Below are 20,957 nucleotides of genomic sequence, written 5' to 3' on the forward strand. Positions count from 1 at the left end.
AGATTAAATTTACATAAAAATTATATCAATAATTTAAATTGTATAAATTTTAAAGAAGTATAATTTTAATAAATAAATAAATTATCTTATTTTAATTTTTATATATATCAAACACAAGATAATATAATATCATTTAATCTAATGCTAATCGTAATATCATCTAATTTTATCTTATCATAATCTTATCATTAAACATACATTGATCGTATTATTTCAATCAAAGATCACTTCTTTTAATCATAAAAATATATTTGTTAATCATTAAAGTTACATTAATTCATTTGCGTGATTACTCTTTTTATTCTAATAAAAATCATATTTTACGTTTAAGAAAATAATAAATTTTCAACTAAAACAATCGACTATTCTTAGAAGACAGTCCTTCTGTATTTTTTATTTTTAGAACGTTCCACAAAGCAAGACAGTTGACTGGGATCTTAGGGCAATCAACTTCTTTCAATTCCAAAATACTCGTAACTTAAAACAATCGTTAGAACAGTTTATTCCAGCCATAGCAGTCGGTTGCTTAGCCTAATTGACTATTCCTTTGTTAAGTTTTGTATCGAGACCTTGGTATCTTTTTTAAATGCATAAGAGTCGACTTCTTTAATATAATCGGTCAACTGCTCCTTAGACAAGAACATGACAATCGATTGGAATCAATCCTATTGACCTAAAACGTTATCTTAAGCTATTAAGTAATTTAATAGATTTCTCTTTTGATTAAGTTTTTACTTAATTATATTATTTTCATATTTTGAAAATATTTCAAAACAGCTCCACTTAAATCTTTATTATTTGTTATGGATTAGGCTCACTTGAACACATACAATTGTCCCACGTGGGTCCCAAGTAACTTCCTTGTAGGAGAATAGTTTTCCAGCTGCTTGCGCACTGATTGGAGTTGCTACTGGAGTAGGCTTGGCAACTTGATCAGTTGAAGTTGGGCTAGCTGGGGCTGATTTTGGGTTTACCTGTTTCTCCACTGCACCAGCTGGTGCTTTTTCGGTTACTTAGCTTTGGACTAAAGCTTGAACTTTTAATGAACTTTTTTGAAGCAGGGGGACTATGTTTGGCTGAAGCAGTAGGCTCCTTGAGGTTTGTTCTCGCAGATGTGAAATTATTGGGCTTTCCATGATATCTTGAGGATTGGGACACATTCATAAAGTTTGTATTCAGTTTGGCTAGACTTGGCCTCCTTGAAGCAGAAGATTTACGAGTTGCAGGTGAACGACCTCTAGGTACAGTCCATCCTTCATCTGTGGTGTCATCCTGTTCTTGGCCAACATTTTTAATCACCATTGGCTGATCTGGTATATGTGAATCAGGTTTTTCATTTGCGGATTCCATGAATTGAGCTTCAGATTTGTTTTCTTTATCACTTGAATTCTCCATAACAGGATATGTTGGTGATGAAATCCCATCATTCTGATATTCATCTGAGACCGTCTCCCAGTTTTGGCTAGCTTTGCCATTAATCTGCTTGTTGAAGGCAAAAATTCAGCTTAGATATGTTGTCAATGAAGATGATAAGCAACCAAAAGGACAGCTAGGGATTAGTTAGGTGACTAACCTTTGCGCGGGCTTTCATTTGGGCATCTCTTGCTTTCATATCTGCGTCTGGGGTTATATAATCCAAAAGGTCTGATGCGCTGATGCAAAATGGGAAACTATTGTAAATAATTCTTACCAACACCTCACACTAAAAGAGAAGAGAAAAGGCGGGTAGAACAGGGTGACTTCACAATTAAATTTATCTCAAATATAGCCTTGGGAATAAATCATATTATCTCAGGAAGTTCATTCATTCCCAAAAGGTTAGTGACAACTAAAGATTAGGCAAACTTTTGAGTGTATAGTTCAAAATTTTGAATTGCCTTGAATTGGACAACGAATGATAAAGTATCTATTGAACAACAAAGATGATATTCAACTGTATATATTCTGCTTGTAGATTATACCTTAAATGGCCTTTGCTGGAGATGGAGGCATCAGGCTTTGGAGTACCATTACGAGCAGCTTCTTGCTGCTCTAGAGCCTTAGACTCAAAGTACTCAAGCCACGCATCTGCATCCTACAAAAGACGTAGTACATAGAACTGAGGACCAATAATCACTAATACAATGAGATTTAATCATAAAAATAACAAACACATCAAACCACCTGTGTACGTAGGTCCTCAGACCCTAGTTTTGCCTGCAATATTTGTAGTGTAGTTTGTTCATGCTGAACACTGAGTAAGCTTCCATCAGAGAGAGAGCAATAGCAATGGCATGGTAACTGGCAGCAGTCTGTAGAAGCCAGAAATACATTAAACATGAACCTTAGCATTTCCAAGTCTACTTTGAGTTGAATTTAGATTGAGATTTTTTGTGGTCAATTAATAGAAAGGAGCTCAAATTAATCATAAAAATCGAATTTTAGATTTCAGTTCCTTCAGTGAATACAATAATCATTCAGTCTTAGCAACTGATTAGTACATCTAATTAAATGATGAACAGAGATTACTTTACCCAGTTGTTAATAAGATTGTTTACCTGTATGTGATCAGCTCCAAGTAGTCTTTGGTTGCATTTGAGAGCCTCATGGAGATATCTAAGAGCAACATGAACATTTCCCAATCCTTCTTCCATCATTGCTACATTAATATAGGTGGCTGCCATATTTGGATGAGATGGCCCACAGGTTAAATGCAAAAGATACAATGCACGATTGATGTACCTAGAGTGAGCAAAACACAAGATTAAGCATGAACTCTAACACAGTATTCATTCAATCATGTTTCTTAAGAATGAAAGTCATCCTACAAAATAATAAAACTTTTGCTTCTCAAGAACCATGTTTCACTGCCCATGCGTACAGCATCAAGTTTAAGTTTTTGGCTAATCAAAGTCAAGTTTTCCTACTAATCTCTACCAACAACACTCCTTCGGACACAAATACCATCACCGGAAAGGCTAATCCTCTTATTTTATTTTTATGAGGTATAAGTTCTATGATCACCATAAACATTGACATTTATGAAGTTTGCAGTTATATAAAAATTGATATTTATGAACTTCATTACATTAACACCTAAACTCTTCAGGACAAAGATAATGTTCTGAGAGAGTCTAAGCCCAATTACATCTCACTTTTTAGTGGGATATAAAATTTGATAAAACATATCATGGTCCAAATGCTTCATGCCGAGGTTATACTAAAAAATCACCTAGTTAACAATTGAGCATGGCCAGTGCGATCAGATTGCAGTTGATAACAATTATCTTACTCAAAGCAGAAATTCTTGATGCTATTGACCAAGTTGTAAGTTTGAACATTTTACCATTATAAGAATTCCAAAGCACTAAACAGAAAAGGAAAAACAGCTATCAGCTTTTAACATAGTCATAACCTAAAAACAACCTATCATGTGGAGAAGTATATGGAAAAAATTCTGCAGTATTGAGATACCATATGGATGTGTATTTTCTTTACAGTAAGTACATAAGCGTAACTCATGGTTTTACACCTCTTGATCAATAGCATGCATTCTTTTGGCATAGAAATCACAAAGTGGATTATCTCACCAGGAAAAGTTCCTTTCTCTTTCCACTAAGGTAGGACTAATTTTAAATCTCAAAGGTATAAACAAAGGGAGCTAAACCAAACAATTTATTTTATTAGAAAGATATAAAAGCATACTTCAAGGCTAATTCTGTATGTTGAAGGCGATAATAGAAGACAGCTAGGTCTCCATAACTTTTCATCGTATCTAGATGATCAAGCCCAAGCTCTTTCATTTATATCCAATGCTTTCTGCTGATAAATGGTTGCCTAAATAATTAACAACGGATCAGTATATTGCAAAACACTGAAAGAATTATTAATGCTGGATAGAGATGACACAGAAGCATGTGCTAGTGTCACGGGTCGAGACTTAAGCTCCGAACCCGCGCGGCTCCGGGACCCGGGAATTCACCCTTCCGGCGTCCCAGATCAGCCTACCTGCCACGGTTCACACCCTTGTGAGGTATTGTCCGCTCTGGCCCCCCTGGCCTCACGGTTTTGTCCTACAAAAGGCGCCTCACAAGGCGGAGATGGTGTGAACCCCTTTATACCCCAGTGACCCTCCTATTATGTTCGATGTGGGATTCAGGACTCCCCCTTAGGTCCGTGACATTCTCCCGCACCCAACCTCGTGACGCCCTCGTCACGGGGCCGGCCACCCTGCCTACCTCCCTCGAGGCGCTCGGCGTGGATCGAACGGTTTAAGGCTGGCTTTGATACCACTTGTCACGGGTCGAGACTTAAGCTCCGAACCCGCACGGCTCCTGGACCCGGGCATTCACCCTTCCGGCGTCCCAGATCAGCCTTCCACCACGATTCACCCCCTTGTGAGGTATTGTCCGCTCTGGCCCCCCTGACCTCACGGTTTTGTCCTACAAAAGGTGCCTCACAAGACGGAAGTGGTGTGAACCTTTTTATACCTCAGGGACCCTCCTATTATGTTCGATGTGGGATTCAGGACTCTTCCTTAGGTCCGTGACATTCTCCCGCACCCAACCTCGTGACGCCCTCGTCACGGAGGCTGGCCACCCTACCTACCTCCCTCGAGGTGCTTGGCGTGGATCGAACGGTTTAGGGCTGGCTCTGATACCACTTGTCACGGGTCGAGACTGAAGCTCCGAACCCGCGCGGCTCCGGGACCCGGGAATTCACCCTTCCGGCATCCCAGATCAACCTACCTGCCACGGTTCACATCCTTGTGAGGTATTGTTCGCTCTGGCCCCCCTGGCCTCACGGTTTTGTCCTACAAAAGGCGCCTCACAAGGCGGAGATGGTGTGAACCCCTTTATACCCCAGTGACCCTCCTACTAGGTTCGATGTGGGATTCATGACTCTTCCTTAGGTCCGTGACATTCGCTGATCTGGGACGCCGGAAGGGTGAATGCCCGGGTCCTGGAGCCGCGCGGGTTCGGAGCTTAAGTCTCGACCCGTGACAAGTGGTATCAGAGCCAGCCCTAAACCGTTCGATCCACGCCAAGCACCTCGAGGAAGGTAAGCAGGGTGGCCAGCCTCCGTGACGAGGGCATCACGAGGTTGGGTGCGGGAGAATGTCATGGACCTAAGGGGGAGTCCTGAATCCCACATCGAACATAATAGGAGGGTCACTGGGGTATAAAGGGGTTCACACCATCTCCGCCTTGTGAGGTGCCTTTTGTAGGACAAAACCGTGAGGCCAAGGGAGCCAGAGCGGACAATACCTCACAAGGGTGTGAACCGTGGTGGTCAGGCTGATCCGGGACGCCGTAAGGGTGAATGCCCGGGTCCCGGAGCCGCGCGGGTTGGGAGCTTAAGTCTCGACCCGTGACAAGTGATATCAGAGTCAGCCCTAAACCGTTCGATCCACGCCAAGCACCTCGAGGGAGGTAGGCAGGGTGGCCAGCCTCCGTGACGAGGGCGTCACGAGGTTGGGTGCGGGAGAATGTCACGGACCTAAGGAAGAGTCCTGAATCCCACATCGAACATAATAGGAGGGTCCCTGGGGTATAAAAAGGTTCACACCACTTCCGTCTTGTGAGGCGCCTTTTGTAAGACAAAACCGTGAGGTCAGGGGGGCCAGAGCGGACAATACCTTACAAGGGTGTGAACCGTGGTGGAAGGCTGATCTGGGACGCCGGAAGGGTGAATGCCCGGGTCCCGGAGCCGCGCGGGTTCGGAGCTTAAGTCTCGACCCGTGACAAGTGGTATCAGAGCCAGTCCTAAACCGTTCGATCCACGCCAAGCACCTCGAGGAAGGTAGGCAGGGTGACCGGCCTCCGTGACGAGGACGTCACGAGGTTGGGTGCGGGAGAATGTCACGGACCTAAGGAAGAGTCCTGAATCCCACATCGAACATAATAGGAGGGTCACTGGGGTATAAAGGGGTTCACACCATCTCCGCCTTGTGAGGCGCCTTTTGTAGGACAAAACCGTGAGGCCAGGGGGGCCAGAGCGGACAATACCTCATAAGAGTGTGAACCGTGGCAGGTAGGCTGATCTGGGACGCCGGAAGGGTGAATTCCCGGGTCCCGGAGCCGTGCGGGTTCGGAGCTTGAGTCTCGACCCGTGACAAGTGGTATCAGAGCCAGCCCTAAACCGTTCGATCCACGCCAAGCACCTCGAGGGAGGTGCCTTTTGTAGGACAAAACCGTGAGGCCAGGGGGCCAGAGCGGACAATACCTCACAAGGGTGTGAACCGTGATGGAAGGCTGATCTGGGACGCCGGAAGGATGAATGCCCGGGTCCCGTAGCCGCGCGGGTTCGGAGCTTAAGTCTCGACCCGTGACAAGTGGTATCAGAGCCAGCCCTATACCGTTCGATCCACGCCGAGCACCTCAAGTGAGGCAGGCAGGGTGGTCAACCTCCGTGACGAGGGTGTCACGAGGTTGGGTGCGGGAGAATGTCACGGACCTAAGGGGGAGTCCTGAATCCCACATCGAACATAATAGGAAGGTCACTGGGGTATAAAAGGGTTAACACCATCTCCGCCTTGTGAGGTGCCTTTTGTAGGACAAAACCGTGAGGTCAGGGGGGCCAGAGCGGACAATACCTCACAAGGGTGTGAACCGTGACGGAAGGCTGATCTGGGACGCCGGAAGGATGAATGCCCAGGTCCCGGAGCCGCGCGGGTTCGGAGCTTAAGTCTCGACCCGTGACAAGTGGTATCAGAGCCAGCTCTAAACCGTTCAATCCACGCCAAGCACCTCGAGGAAGGTAGGCAGGGTGGCCAGCCTCCGTGACGAGGGCGTCACGAGGTTGGGTGCGGGAGAATGTCACGGACCTAAGGGGGAGTCCTGAATCCCACATCGAACATAATAGGAGGGTCACTGGGGTATAAAGGGGTTCACACCATCTCCGCCTTGTGAGGCGCCTTTTGTAGGACAAAACCGTGAGGCCAGGGGGGGCCAGAGCGGACAATACCTCACAAGGGTGTGAACCGTGGCAGGTAGGCTGATCTGGGACGCCGGAAGGGTGAATTCCCGGGTCCTGGAGCCGCGCGGGTTCGGAGCTTGAGTCTCGACCCGTGACACTAGCACGCACAAATCCTTGATTCAATACTTAAAAAAACAAATAAAGTAAATTTAAAAAAGAAAACACCAAAGGTACCAAAGAGACAAAAAATCCCAAAAATTAAAAGATGATTTTTACTTTATTTTGTTTTATATCTTTTCATCCATAGGTTTCAATAGGGTTCAAAATTCTGAGTCATTTAGGAAGTAATAATGCAATAAATTTGTTCACGTAATGCATGCATAGAAATGTTCACATAATTTAAAGCAAATACCTGACTGAAGTCTCCAGTATGGTAAAGCACAACAGCCAGAAGACTGTATGCTCCAGCAGTCATCCGATGGCAAGGACCACAGACTGACACAAGTTTTGAAAGTGCCCTCAAAATTAAAGTAAAAATAGTGATTCAGATGTCACTTATGTTACTGAAGAATAAAACCATTTACAACAGCATATACAGTGATTCTTTCTCATACCTTAGTGCCATAACTGACTGCATCCTCCAGTTTACCTTTATCCAGGGAAGTCTTAGATGATTCCAATAGCGTACATCCATCTGCTGATGAACATGCAACATGCTGCGATGAAGAAACAATGTCACCAAAGTCCAAAGCAAATCATAATTGTAAGACAATTCACTGCCAGTTTTAAATTTCACTCAGTGGTTTGTTTACCTTGTATACAGGGACCATGCTTATGACATCTGACTTCCTAAAAGGAGATGGAGTATCCACGTCATAATCCCTAGGAACAAACTGAGTCCGACCTGAGAAATTATCATCTCATTTAGAAAATGGGGATGTAGAATCCTCATACCATATCAAGATGATTATAACTTGTGGGACAGTCCATGAAGAATGGCCAACTTTCTCAAATCCTGGCTGCTTTCTGGTTTCCACTGCCACCCAAATCTTTAAAAGGAAAGTTTCCACCCATCTCCATTTTAATTTATCGTCATTAGTGATATCTATGTCACTATTCTCAATTGATGGTGTTCCCAACAATATATTTAAACATGCTGCTATTGATGCAGCCAAGTCACCAGCAGTATCAACTGCTGATATGACAGCATGTAACACGTGTTTGTAGGCTAGAACAACCATTTCATGTATACAGAGTGATTGCACATGAGGCAGTTTGTCAGCAAGCTCAACCTAAAACAATAGGAAGGAGGAAAAGATGGGGAGGAAGAGACCAAGAGGAGGGGTTGTCAAATTTTCATCAGTCTTTTATGGTAGTCATTAATATGTAACAATATAGAAAGCCAAGCTCCCTGTCTTCTCTCCAACTTAAATGAGATTAGATACTCTTCAAAAAGATTTTTCATGCCAAGATATTTGGACAAAATAACACTCAAGACTATAATATCTAGTCAATTCTGCCCCCACTCAAACAAAACTGTTTTTTGTTCATAGTACAAAAGTGACATTAAAGGAAAAAGAATAATGTGATTAAAGAGTGCACGATATATATCCCATGTATATACTATTGCTAGAGGCATTTCGTAGAGTCTGAGAATGTCTTTTAAATGTATTCATTGCCACAACTGGGTTGACAAAAATTACCAATGAAAAGCGAAAACAATTCAAAATTTGACAACATTCAGTAGAAAATTTTATTATTGACATAGTAATAGCTTTGGTCCTTTTAGTGGATATGTTCAACAACTCCAAAAAGGTTAAAACAATTGTGACTCTATCTGTTTCCCTCTTTTTTTTTTTTTTTTTGGGTCTTTTTAGGGTGGATTAATTTAGTTTAAAAGCAATTCAGATTCACTGTTCAAAAGAAATTATATTTTCTTTAAACATATTTTACATGGTGGCCTGATTTTTCTTCAATAATCTGTTCTCTTGATTATCACAATATATAATTTTTTATCATCAAAATATAGAATGACAGAAGAAAAATAATACCCTTACATTAGCTTTAATTATTTTATGGATAATATGAAACTGTTAATATTATTTATTTATTTTTTTTGCTTCTTTATGAAACAGATCATCATTACTGCTTGCTACAGGCACAAAAGTACCTATTACTTGGCTGGACTAGAAGTAATTGGAAAGTTGGATTATAAATATATATACATATATATATATATAAAGGAAAAAAATATTGAGATGAATTATTTACCACACGCCCCAGGGAACACATTTGCAAACCCCTTGCATGCATAAAATCTGTCAAGGTCCTTCCATCAACAGGCGAAAGTTCAAGGGAGTCAAAATCTGCCACCTAAAAGATTAGAATTCACACCAACCAGATATATTAAGCCCAAAATATCTCAGAGAAAAAAGAAACATTTATTGTTAAGGGACTAACCAATTTCGGAAGAGCAGTATCAGCATAGTATTCATGTGCCATTTCAATCAACTCATCAGGCGACTGACATAAGGAAAAATCCTAGAAATATTAATAACTTAAAAACAAAAAAGACCTACAAGCAACAATGTTTTTCTCTCCTTTGAGACAGAGAGAACTGGCTAATAAATAAGAATGTTACAGGTTTAGGGAAAGGGAATACGTAAATAAGTTCAAAGAGCCCATGGATGGATCAAATTTTAGCACAGTCATTCTTCTGGGAAAGTAGCAAGTAACCTTAAGGCAAAGGCCAGTTTCTGATTCTTTTAGTCGCAAATATGCTGCTTCAGGAAGAAGTTTCTTCCACATCATTTCCATTTCCCTGCCTTGCTTCTCCAGTTCCTTCTGATTACTGACTTCTGATTTCTTGTTCATATCAAGGTTGTTACCAGGTGAAACCTCCTTACTCAGTTCAGTTTTACCACCTTTGATATCTGTTTTCTTTTTAATCTCCTTTAGCAATGCACCTTGCTTTCCGAGACCCTCCACAGCAAGATCAGGCTTAACATCTTCATTTTTCTTAGACTTGGTTTTCCCAGAGGCCTGATTTTGAAGATGTTCACCCAGCTTGCTCCGAGCTCCCATCTGATAGACCTGGAGTTACTAGAGGGTTGATTCTGTAGCTTCTGCAAGCTATCCTCCAACACTTTCCTCACTGGAGCCCTAGCAGAACGCAAGTTCTCAAAATCTACAGTCTGTGATCGCTGAGCTGACGCAGGTGTGGTAGACTTGTGTAATAGCATCCTTAAGCTGAAAGGTATTTGTAACTGTGGAAAAACTAAAAAATAAAATTGTGTGAAAAACTAAAAGTAAAACTAAATGTATATTGAAAAACTAGTCATTAAGAATTATATAAGAACCTTAGGTTTATAAACAACTAAATAGGGGTTAAACTAGGAAACTAAATCTTCCTAAAAACTAATCCTATAATTTAGGGATTGTCTATCCTAATTTTTTTTGTCCTTAATTATAAGGATACAAATACTTAATTCTAGAGATGCAAATATAAATACATAAATTACAAGATTACAAGCAGCTGTAAATAAATGTTTTCCCACACTCCCCCTTAAGCTGGTGAATAGGTGTTTTCTATTCCCAGCTTAGAAATAATTTTTTGAAATGTTGCACCGTTGAGACTTTTAGTCAACACATCTGCAAGTTGCCATTGGTTGATACATAAGATGTACAAATCAACCCACTGTCTAGTTTCTCCTTTATGAAATGCCAGTCTACTTCAATGTGTTTTGTTCTGTCATGTTGCACAAGATTGTGTGCAATGCTTATTGCATACTTGTTATCACAGTAGAGTCTCATTGGTCCACCTCACTTGATCTTCAAATCTTCTAAGATAATCTTTACCCATAGTAGTTCACAAATTCTTTGAGCCATTGCTCTAAACTCTGTTTCAGCACTTGATCTTGCCACCACATTCTGTTTTTTACTCCTCCAAGTCACAAGATTACCACCTAAGAAAGTGCAGTAACCTGAGGTGGATCTTCTATTAGTTATTGAACCTGCATAATCAACATCTGTATATGCTTCTAGAACTAGCCTTGAATTTCTTTTGAATAAGATACCTCTCCCAGGATTGGCCTTCAAATAGTGCAATATACGGTAGACAACCTGTAGGTGCATTTCTTTAGGATTATGCATAAATTGACTTACCACACTCACAGCATATGCTATATCAGGTCTAGTATGTGAAAGATAAATGAATCTTCCAACTAATCTTTGGTACATCTCTTTATCTACAGCAGTATCTTCATTAGCTTCTTCAATTTTATGATTAGGATCTATAGGGGTATTTGCAGGTTTACATGTGAGCTTCCCAGTTTCTTTCAGAAGATCCATCACATATTTCTGTTGTGAGATGAAAATACCATGCCATGAGTGAGCTACTTCAATTCCTAGGAAGTACTTCAATCTTCCTAGCTCTTTTATCTCAAATTCTCTAGCCAAACACTGTTTTAGAGATTCTCTCTCTTTTTCATCATCTTCAGTTACAATTATATCATCAACATACACTAATAGAACTGTGACTCTCCCTGAATCAGAGCGCTTGATAAATAATGTGTGATCTCCTTGACTCTGTTTATATCCCATTGCTAGCATCGCTTTGGCAAATCTCCCGAACCAAGCCTTAGGAGACTATTTAAGGCCATATAAAGCCTTTTTCAGCTTGCATACTTTGTTTGCTTCTAGATGACCTTCAAATCCCGGTGGAACCTTTATATATATTTCTTCTTCCAAATCACCATGTAGAAAAGCATTCTTTACATCAAATTGTTGAAGTTGCCAATTGTAATTTGCAGCCGATGATAACAAAATTCTAACTGTATTCATCTTGGCAACTAGAGCAAAAGTTTCCTGATAATCCACTCCATAGGTTTGAGTGTAGCCCTTAGCCACTAACCTGGCTTTATACCTTTCAATAGTACCATCCGCCTTTTATTTTACAGTGAAAACCTATTTACACCCCACTGGATATTTTCCTTTAGGCAACTCTACCAGTTCCCATGTCTTATTTTTCTCTAAGGCCTCCATTTTTATTTTCATCGCTTGCCTCCATTTCTCATTGAATAATGCCTTGGATAATGTAGTTGGAATAGAAATAGTGTTTAGGCTCACAAGAAAAATTTTGTAGGATGATGAGAATTTTTCAAATGACACAAAAATTAGAGATTGGATATAGTGGATGCTTAGTACATTCTCTGGTTCCTTTCCTAATGGCAATAGGTAAATCATAATCACTAGTTATAGTTTTAGGAGATTCATGCTCATTTTGAGAAACAGAGTCAAAAACTGTAGTTACCTCATTTCCAGAGTTAGGATCAAGTTCTTGGACTGGCACTGGTTCAGGATCTGGAACTTTCCTTCTTAAGTATACCTGTAATTCCTTCATAGAATCAAGAACAATATTATCCTTTGTCACATTTTCTGTATTCGGAATGGGTTCAAACTCAAATTCAATGTTTGACTTGGGCTCAGCAGAAACAGGTTTCAACTCAGAAGAATTAATGGGTGAAAATGTTGAAGAAGGGGACAAATCAAGCAAAAAAAAGTCTTTATCCTTATCTTCCATGAATGAAGTCTCTCCCTGAAGATAAGGTTGAGTAAAAAATGATCTATTTTCTCTAAAAGTGACATCTGCAAAAACACAAAATTTTGTGGTAGGAGGATGATAGCATTTATACCCTCTTTGAGTTGATGAATACCCTACAAAGATACACTTAATCGCTCTTGGATCCAACTTTCCCTTGTTATGACTGTGAACATGAACAAATGATGTACAACCAAATATCCTAGGTGTGAGGTTGTTTGTGGTATTCAGGTTGGGATAGAATTGTGACAGTAGTTCCATAGGAGTTTTGAATCCCAAAACCCTTGAAGGTAACCTATTTATAATATGTGTGGTAGTGAGAACAGCTTTCTCCCAGTAAGATTTGGGTATATTTGCTTGAAAAAGGAAGACTCAGGTTATGGCTAGTAAATGGTTGTTTTTCCTCTCTGCCACTCCATTCTGTTATGGAGTATTAACACAAGATGACTCATGGATAATCCCCTCTTTTTGGAAATAGGTGGATAGACTTTGGTTGAAATAGTCTCTTACATTATCAGACCTAAATCTCCTTATTCTCACTCCAAATTTATTTTGGATCATGTTTTGGAAACTTAAAAACATACTATTCACATCTGATTTGGATTTAAGTAAAAAAAACCCAAGAGACCCTGGTACAATCATCTATAAATGAAACAAATCATCTTGCACCAGAAATATTAGGAATTGTAGAGAGACCTCAAATGTCACTATGAATCAAGTAAAAGGGAATAGAACTTTTTTTGTTACTAATTGAAAAAGACACATGTCTGTGCTTTGCAAGTTCACAAACATCACCATGAAAATCTTCGACGTTTAATCCTTTAAACAAAGAAGGAAACATGTTTCTCAAAGTTCCAAAAAAAAGGACATCCAAGATGAAAATGATAAAGCCAGATTTGGTCTTTATTGGAAGATTTTTCAGAAAGAAATGACAAAGGTATACTATTCTTGATATTACTTGTGTTATTTGATGTCTCAAGATAGTATAGTCCATCTTTCTCTTTAGCAAGTCCAATATTCTTCCCCGAACTCTGGTCACGAAATTCACAGTAAGAGGGATAAAAAATCACTTTGCAATTCATATCTTTAGTAAGTTTTTGTATAGATATCAGATTAGTAGACAATCCAAGAACACGAAGAACATTTTTTAGAACAAACGAGGGATTAACTTGAACATCTCCTAATCCTGCCACTGTAGTAAGTGAACCATCTGCAACAACAATTTTCTTATTCTTAGGACACAGGGTATATGTACTAAACTTTTGTGAGGAATGTGTCATGTGGTCTGTGACTCCTGAGTCAATGATCCAAAAACTCATAATAGGCTTAACTAAGACATTTAATTCATGAGAACCAGAAGCTTTACCTAAACTAGAGATCTTACCCAAGGAACATACCACAATGGGCTTTTCAATAGGTTTCTCAGCTTTTCAATCTCTTCTTTGTTGAACTCTCCTTGCTTCTAAGACATCTGTAGTACTCTGATGATTTTTTCAGTTGACGCTTTCTCAAATTGGGTGGTAGTGATATCTTTCTTTGAACTAAAACAAGTGTTAAGGTATAACCAGAAATGACTCTTAGCAACGAAGGCTAAAGAAGGGAAAAATAGAATAGCTATGAAGGCCTTAACAGGGTTCGACAATGAAGGTCTAAACAGGGTTCGACAATGAAGGCCTAAAATAAAAGTCAGTAATGAAGGCTGAAAATTTTGCTTCCCAAGAAGAGCCTAAAGCTCTAATACCATGTGAAAAACCTAAAAAATAAAACTGTGTGAAAAACTAAAAGTAAAACTAAATGTATATTGAAAAACTAATCATTAAGAATTATACAAGAACTTTAGATTTATATACAACTAAATAGGGGTTAAACTAGGAAACTAAATCTTCCTAAAAACTGATCTTATAATTGAGGGATTGTCTATCCTAATTTTTTTTGTCCTTAATTATAGGGATACAAATACTTAATTCTAGAGATGCAAATACAAATACATAGATTACAAGATTACAACCAGCTGTAAATAAATATTTTCTCATAGTAACATATAGACATTAATATCTCACCATCCTATTGTGTAAGCAATGGTCATAAATACCACTGTCACATCCAATTTCGAATAAATCTGATTGTTTCAAAATCAAGTGTGTGCACATTTTCCTTTGTGTATGCATCTGTATGTATGATTCTTTCTGTGAGTTTGTGCAATATTGAGGGATAGTTGGTGCATATAATACATCTTTGTGTATAATGGACATGAGATGAGCTGACCTATTGACATTTAAAGTGTTGGCACCTCCTTCAGGCTGGTCCTCCATGTCAATGTCCTGAGGAATGGGATTCCCCTCCAATTTACCTCTGCTGAACCTTTTACTACAGCTGTGTAGCCACAATGTCTGACAACCACAACACCTAATGTAGAAGTATCCTACAAGACAAAAAATGTAATCAGTCCACTTTCTTATTTCACCATAGTAAACATCCAACAGAAATAGTTCACTCAAATGAACAGTTGCACTCTCATCAGCAGTTATACCTCTATGTAAATTTCTCTGAGCAAGCTCCTCTTGTGACATTCCAAGGACCCAATTCCCATCATTTTACAATCCAATTTCACACTTGCATCAGGAACATCTCGTCACCTCAATAATCAAATCTCCCACTTTTTCTTCATGCAAAACTGAAGCAGAAGGGTCACTCAAAGTATTCTGATTGGTTTCAATGATGTTTCTGATTGCTGCAACTGCTTTAAAAACTGAAAAATCGACAAATAAACTGTGAAGTAAAAAGGCTTTCCTATCTCGCATTTGCCTCTCTTCTGCTGTTTTGCAAGGCATTGCTGCCAAAATTGCAAACTCTTATGCCCATTGCCTATTGTCATGTTTATTATCTTGTCCTTGTCCACCTCCATTTCCTCCCCAATTTTCATCTTCCACTGGAAGTGGGGAAAATCTGATGGGTTATCCACTACTACAGGAGGAACGACCCATGTGTTTGCCCGAAAACCATAAGGAAGGTTGCCAAACTGAATTGGAAATGTAAGGAAAAAAAAAAGAACAAATTGAATTTAAAACCATCTACTCTTATCAATATCAAAATGCAGTAACTCAGACTGAAAATTTACGTACTTTATTGTGCTCGGTGAAAGCTTTCAAAAGAGCTTTATATGTCTGCAAGGAAGATCAGAGTTCCTCAAAATTAATGCATTACGTACCCAAAAAAAATTGCATTTTACAGAAAAAGTAAACATCTTTAAAGAGAATTGTTCGAATCTTAATAGTCCAAGCCCAACGGCCTTTCACATGCACAAAATATAAAAGAAAAGAGCAGGTACAAGAAGAGATGAAATGGAACTTACAGCATCAAAGACCCTGTTAATGTGCTGCAGAAGAGTGAACAGTAAGTGACAGAGAAGAGGGCGCTTTCCCACCTGGTAAAACCCTTTTCGAGAAGCAACTATGGTCATCGGTTTCCCACTACAAACCCGAACCTACATTTTCAGTTGGAGTCCCAAAGAATCAAATTAGCTCTCCCATTTCTGAAAGCAAAAAACAAAAACTTCAAATTAAAGAATCCCACTTACATCAATTTGGAAAAAGTCATCTTCTGTTTTATCCTCCAGGAATGGACGACTTGATCTTCTAATATCTGTAAAAAATGAAAAAACAAGAAAAGATTTTTAACTCAAAAAAAAAAAAAGATTAAAAAGAGAGTTCATGGATACAAAGAAAAGGAAAAAACTTACATTGGATAGGAGGGGTGAGGTGAGAGAAGGAGAAGAAATCGTAGAACTGGCCGAGTCGTGGCGGAGGACACACCGACACTGCCGCCGTCGTCGCGTCGGCTTTTTCCTTCGCCTTCGAATCGTCGGAAGATTCACTCCCATGGCTTGGACCGTTGTCAACAGCGACCGATTCCTTAGAAGCTGGTTCTTTGGGTACGGTTCGACCAGCCGGTTTGGGCGAACTGAAGGAGGTTGTGCAGGCAACAATGTCAAGGAGCCGTCGGATGTGCGCGATCGCTAGATCTTCCGTGTAGTCCTCTGCACCGTATTTTTTTTCTTTAAGTTAGATTTTCTGGGGTAGGATTAGGTGCAATTAAGAATATATCTAAGGAAATAATGACCGCCAGATCGAGAAGTTACCTTCATGAAGGACAGGTGGCAGGGTTTGAGAGAGATGATGTCAACGGAGTCCTTTAGTTGAGGTCCTCGTAGCTGTAGGAGATTTTGCTCACGAGATATCAAACACTTATTCTGTTTATTGGTAACTGATTCCGGATCACTGGATCCGTTAGAAAGTATCTATGGATCCCACGCAATTTCTCTTTTTTTTTTTCCAATATGAAGAAAAGATACAGAGATTAAGAATAAATTTACCACTATATTTTATTTTAAATTTTGGCACTCTATTTTAATTTTATTGAAATTTATTATTAGATCTTGATTTTAGATGATTTTAAGACAAAATCTAAGAAAAAGAATATTCTTTAAATATTAATTTTTTAAAAATTAACAGTCATAAATTAATTGATAAAAATATTAAAAATAAAAAATTGACATAAAATTTTTATTTTATAAAATATTAAAGTTTAGTTTTTTATTTTTTATGAATTTTTTATTCTTTTACACTGCTGATGACTGATGGCATTGAATAGAAGTGAAGTGATACTCTAAGATCAAATTTGACTATTGGATATCAAATTTGATATATCACTTCCTTAAGTATCATTTTTTAAGACCTTTTTTCCATGTTGGTATTTTTCTTCTTAGTCATATATATATATATATATATATATATATATATATATATTTATAAAGTATGGGTGCTAGCTGATGTCATCACTGGGTATTAGTGACATGGACAACTAGAAAAATTTTAAGCTTAAATTTTTGATAAAATAGAAATTATGTGTCATTTAAAAATATTTTCATCATTAAATTTATTATTATTAGTTATTGAAAATGAATATTTTGAAGGAATTTTTTGCTAGATTATCCTAAAACCATCCAAAATTAAAGTTTCAATGCAAATTCATTCAAAAATCAAAGTTTAGTAGTAAAATTAAATCAAATTAAATAGAATATTAAAATTCGATATTAAGATGGAGTATAATGACAAAATTACCCTTTATCCCAAAAATAAATTTATAAGGTAAAACTGTACCCTAAAAAAAAATAAAATGTTGTAGCAATTAATTACAAGTATAAAAATAATTATATATCACATTTAGTGAAACTTCATTGTCAGGATTAGTAGAGTGATACTAATCTTAAAATATAGTAAAAAATAAAAATTAAAAAATAAATATGTGATAGCTTTTTAATTCCACTTTTAGAATTAAAAATTCTATTGTTAGTATATCAATAATGAACTCTAAACATAATTATCAAAATCATATCAAATATTAAACTGTTCAATATTTTGAGTCACTGAATTAATGGTTCAATCAGGTTAATTATTGGTTTAATAAAAAATACAAATATTTTAAAAGTTTAAAATTCAATACATTCAACTCAAGTTATAGTTTAATAATTCAACCATAAAACTATAAATTTTAAGGTATATCATAAATTACAAAATTTTAAAATATAAAATTCATAAAACAATAATTACTAATTAGAAATGAAATTACTTAACATTTTATTAAAATCGTATTTTATATTTAAATAGTTAGAAATAATATTTATATTTTAATAAATATAATAAATAATAACTAATAAATAATTATAAATAACTATTATTTATATTTATTAAAATATAAATATTATTTATTAATATATAATAATTAATCTTTATGTAATAAAAAAGAAATATCTATATATAAAATTAATAAAAAGGAAATATTTATATTTATATGAAAATTAGTAAAGGAAATTAAAATCATTTTTTATATTTTTTATATGAATGTATATTTTTTTTATTAATTTTACATATATATTTTTTTATTAATTATTTTTTATTATGATCGAATAATTAGTCATTTTTATTAACATTTTATTTTTTATTAAATTTTATATATTATTAATTTTGTAATTATTTTAATTATGGTATCAATTGATAAAATTTTTTGTTAGATCATTTTTTTTTTTGAAAATTGCTTATTTTTACACATTTGTAAATTTTTTTTTTGCAATATCATTATCTACATGTCTCAAAATATGCCAACATATTATTAATATAAAGAAACAATAGCTTTGATAATAAAAAATAAGAGTTCTTATTTAGATAAATAGTAGTAAAATGGTTTAATTAGATTATTTTAAATAATTGAAGGGTTTTTTTTTTTTTTTCATATTTTACCTAAATTTATTGGTTAATATTGAATCAATTCGATTAAAAAAAATTGCCTGATTTACTGATTTATTATGTAAACAACTGGATCATAATGATTTAAAGCGATTTAATTGCAAAATTAATCTAATTACAAAACCAAACCAGTTTCAACACTGATTCACCAATTTAACCAGTCAGATCAACGGTCCAATCTAGTTCTAATAACTATGACTCTAAGTATAAATCTATACTAGTATTTAAATAAATCCATAAGCCTATATATATTTGCTTATGCAAGATGAAGAATAGTAATTATTCTACTATCTTAAATTGTTGCAAAATAAAATAAAAAAACCATTAAAAATTTATCAAGCGGTATTGCTAAAGTATTTGCTAACATTTACTCGGCATTATAAGAACACAAGAAAAGACAAAAATATAAATTATTCTTTGAAGTCTTCTTCTATTTTGTTTTAAAATAATTTTAAGAAATGTGTTTTTATAAGAATTTCAGCATTTATCTAAGTGAATAGTTTTGAACACAAAAATTTTACATAATAAAAAATTATACCCATACATTTATAAATTTATACTTGATGTATTATTATATACTCTCAATAAATCATATGATATTATTTATTAATAAATAAATATAAATTTTTACAAATTTTTAAAATAAATACACAAAAACTTATTTAAAAAAAAAAAAAATTCATTAATGACATGACGTTATATTATTCATTAACGATATATAAAATATATATCGATACCCTAAAAGTGCATGAAATATAAACATCAATATTTATACCTCGTGAGATAAGGAGATGTTGGTCAGAGGACATGTCTCGACGTGGACCCCTATGAGCTTTCTCACATCCAAGATTCAGTCTATAGGCCCATTTGCATTAATGTCAAGGAGAAAAAAAAAGAAGAAGCCAATGGCCGATTGAAGGATTGAAGATACCTTGGGAGTGAGTTGGGATTCTTGAGGTCTTTCGATGGTAATTTCGATGACAGTCGGCAAAACTGTTAGAGAAAATGGAACAAATAAAAAAGCAAACGGATTGAAGATAAGGTTTCCGTTTTGATATTGAGATTTTGAACCAAACATTTCTGAATTGATAGGACTTGTCGAAGCATCAAATACCAATAAAACAAACATATATATATATATATATATATATATATAGAGGTATGATTATCCGACGAAGGTTTTGCTGATTTTTTTGGTAAGTTTTAGAGGTTATTTTCTTGGGTTTTCCTTTATTTTCTTGGCAACCAAATGGAAGTAGACATATGGGAGAAGAAATGCAAAGAACTAGAGAGTTAAAGAGAGAAAAAGAGTACACCTTTCTCTCCTTTCTTCTTCTTCTCGCCCTTGGCTTTGTGTTGTTTGGTCTTGCCTGTTTTGGGAGCCATTGTGCACCAAAAGTGTAGGGTTGGTTATAAACATGGAATTGTTTAACTACTTCAATTGGTAATTATTCTGTGACGATAATAACTATGACCCAAATTGAATTTATCGACTAAATTTCCCTGCATGCAATTTTTGAGAGAAATTTCCGTCCAAAAAATGGGGAAGGGTTTGACTTGACAGTTGACAGCAACACAGATTAAAAAAAAAAAGCAAAAGAAAAGAGAAGAAACTGCTGGCAGTAGCTCAAGCAAAAGGCAATAGTGCTGCAATTAAACTAGAGCATTGAAATGAGAAAATGAGATATTCTGGTTGTGATTATTTTATTTTATTTTTTGAATTGAATTGAATTATGAGTTTTAAGTTACTTAAAGGTGCTGGAAAGGAGATTTTACATGGTGAAGAATTGAGAGGGAATTGTGAAAGAGAGAAAATTACAAAGGAGAGTCGTGTTGTTAATGTTTGGGGAGAGAAAGGGAGAGAAAGAGAGGTGGATAGGACAAGGGTAAAGCCCAAGTCCTTTCTTGTACAGAAGCGAGCCAGAATGTAAGGCTACCGGTGGGAGAGGCTGAGAGAGGAGAGTTTTGTTAATGTTTGGGAAGAGAGAAAGAGAGAGAGAAAGAGAGGCATTAGACAGGATAATGTAAGCCTAAAGCCCAAGTCCTTTCTTATGCACAAGCAAATGAAAATGCATGGCTAGCAATTTCAGGCCTCTCATTTTTCTCCCCATTCCTTGACATCTCATCATCTCTCTCTCTTTCTGTCTCCTGTTGTTTTA

General features: G+C 36.8%; 1 pseudogene across 1 annotated transcript; it reads right to left on the reverse strand.

The window, feature by feature from the left end:
- Positions 1–764: 764 nt before the first annotated feature.
- Positions 765–20,819, reverse strand: LOC111298967 (protein REDUCED CHLOROPLAST COVERAGE 2-like; annotated as a pseudogene). Its single transcript, XR_016329611.1, has 22 exons — positions 20,115–20,819; positions 19,574–19,791; positions 16,641–16,706; positions 16,236–16,539; positions 16,074–16,138; positions 15,849–15,980; positions 15,619–15,660; positions 14,971–15,515; positions 14,762–14,918; positions 9,634–10,146; positions 9,358–9,420; positions 9,169–9,270; positions 7,863–8,189; positions 7,710–7,794; positions 7,513–7,613; positions 7,310–7,415; positions 3,685–3,816; positions 2,538–2,721; positions 2,164–2,291; positions 1,962–2,074; positions 1,574–1,652; positions 765–1,479 (listed from the first exon to the last, which is right to left on the reverse strand). The product of XR_016329611.1 is annotated as a protein REDUCED CHLOROPLAST COVERAGE 2-like (transcript).
- Between the last annotated feature and the right edge of the window lie 138 nt (positions 20,820–20,957).

Source organism: Durio zibethinus, chromosome 18 (genome assembly GCF_047325235.1).
Source record: "Durio zibethinus cultivar Kanyao isolate XHJ-2024 chromosome 18, ASM4732523v1, whole genome shotgun sequence".
NCBI classification, from domain to species: Eukaryota; Viridiplantae; Streptophyta; class Magnoliopsida; order Malvales; family Malvaceae; genus Durio; species Durio zibethinus.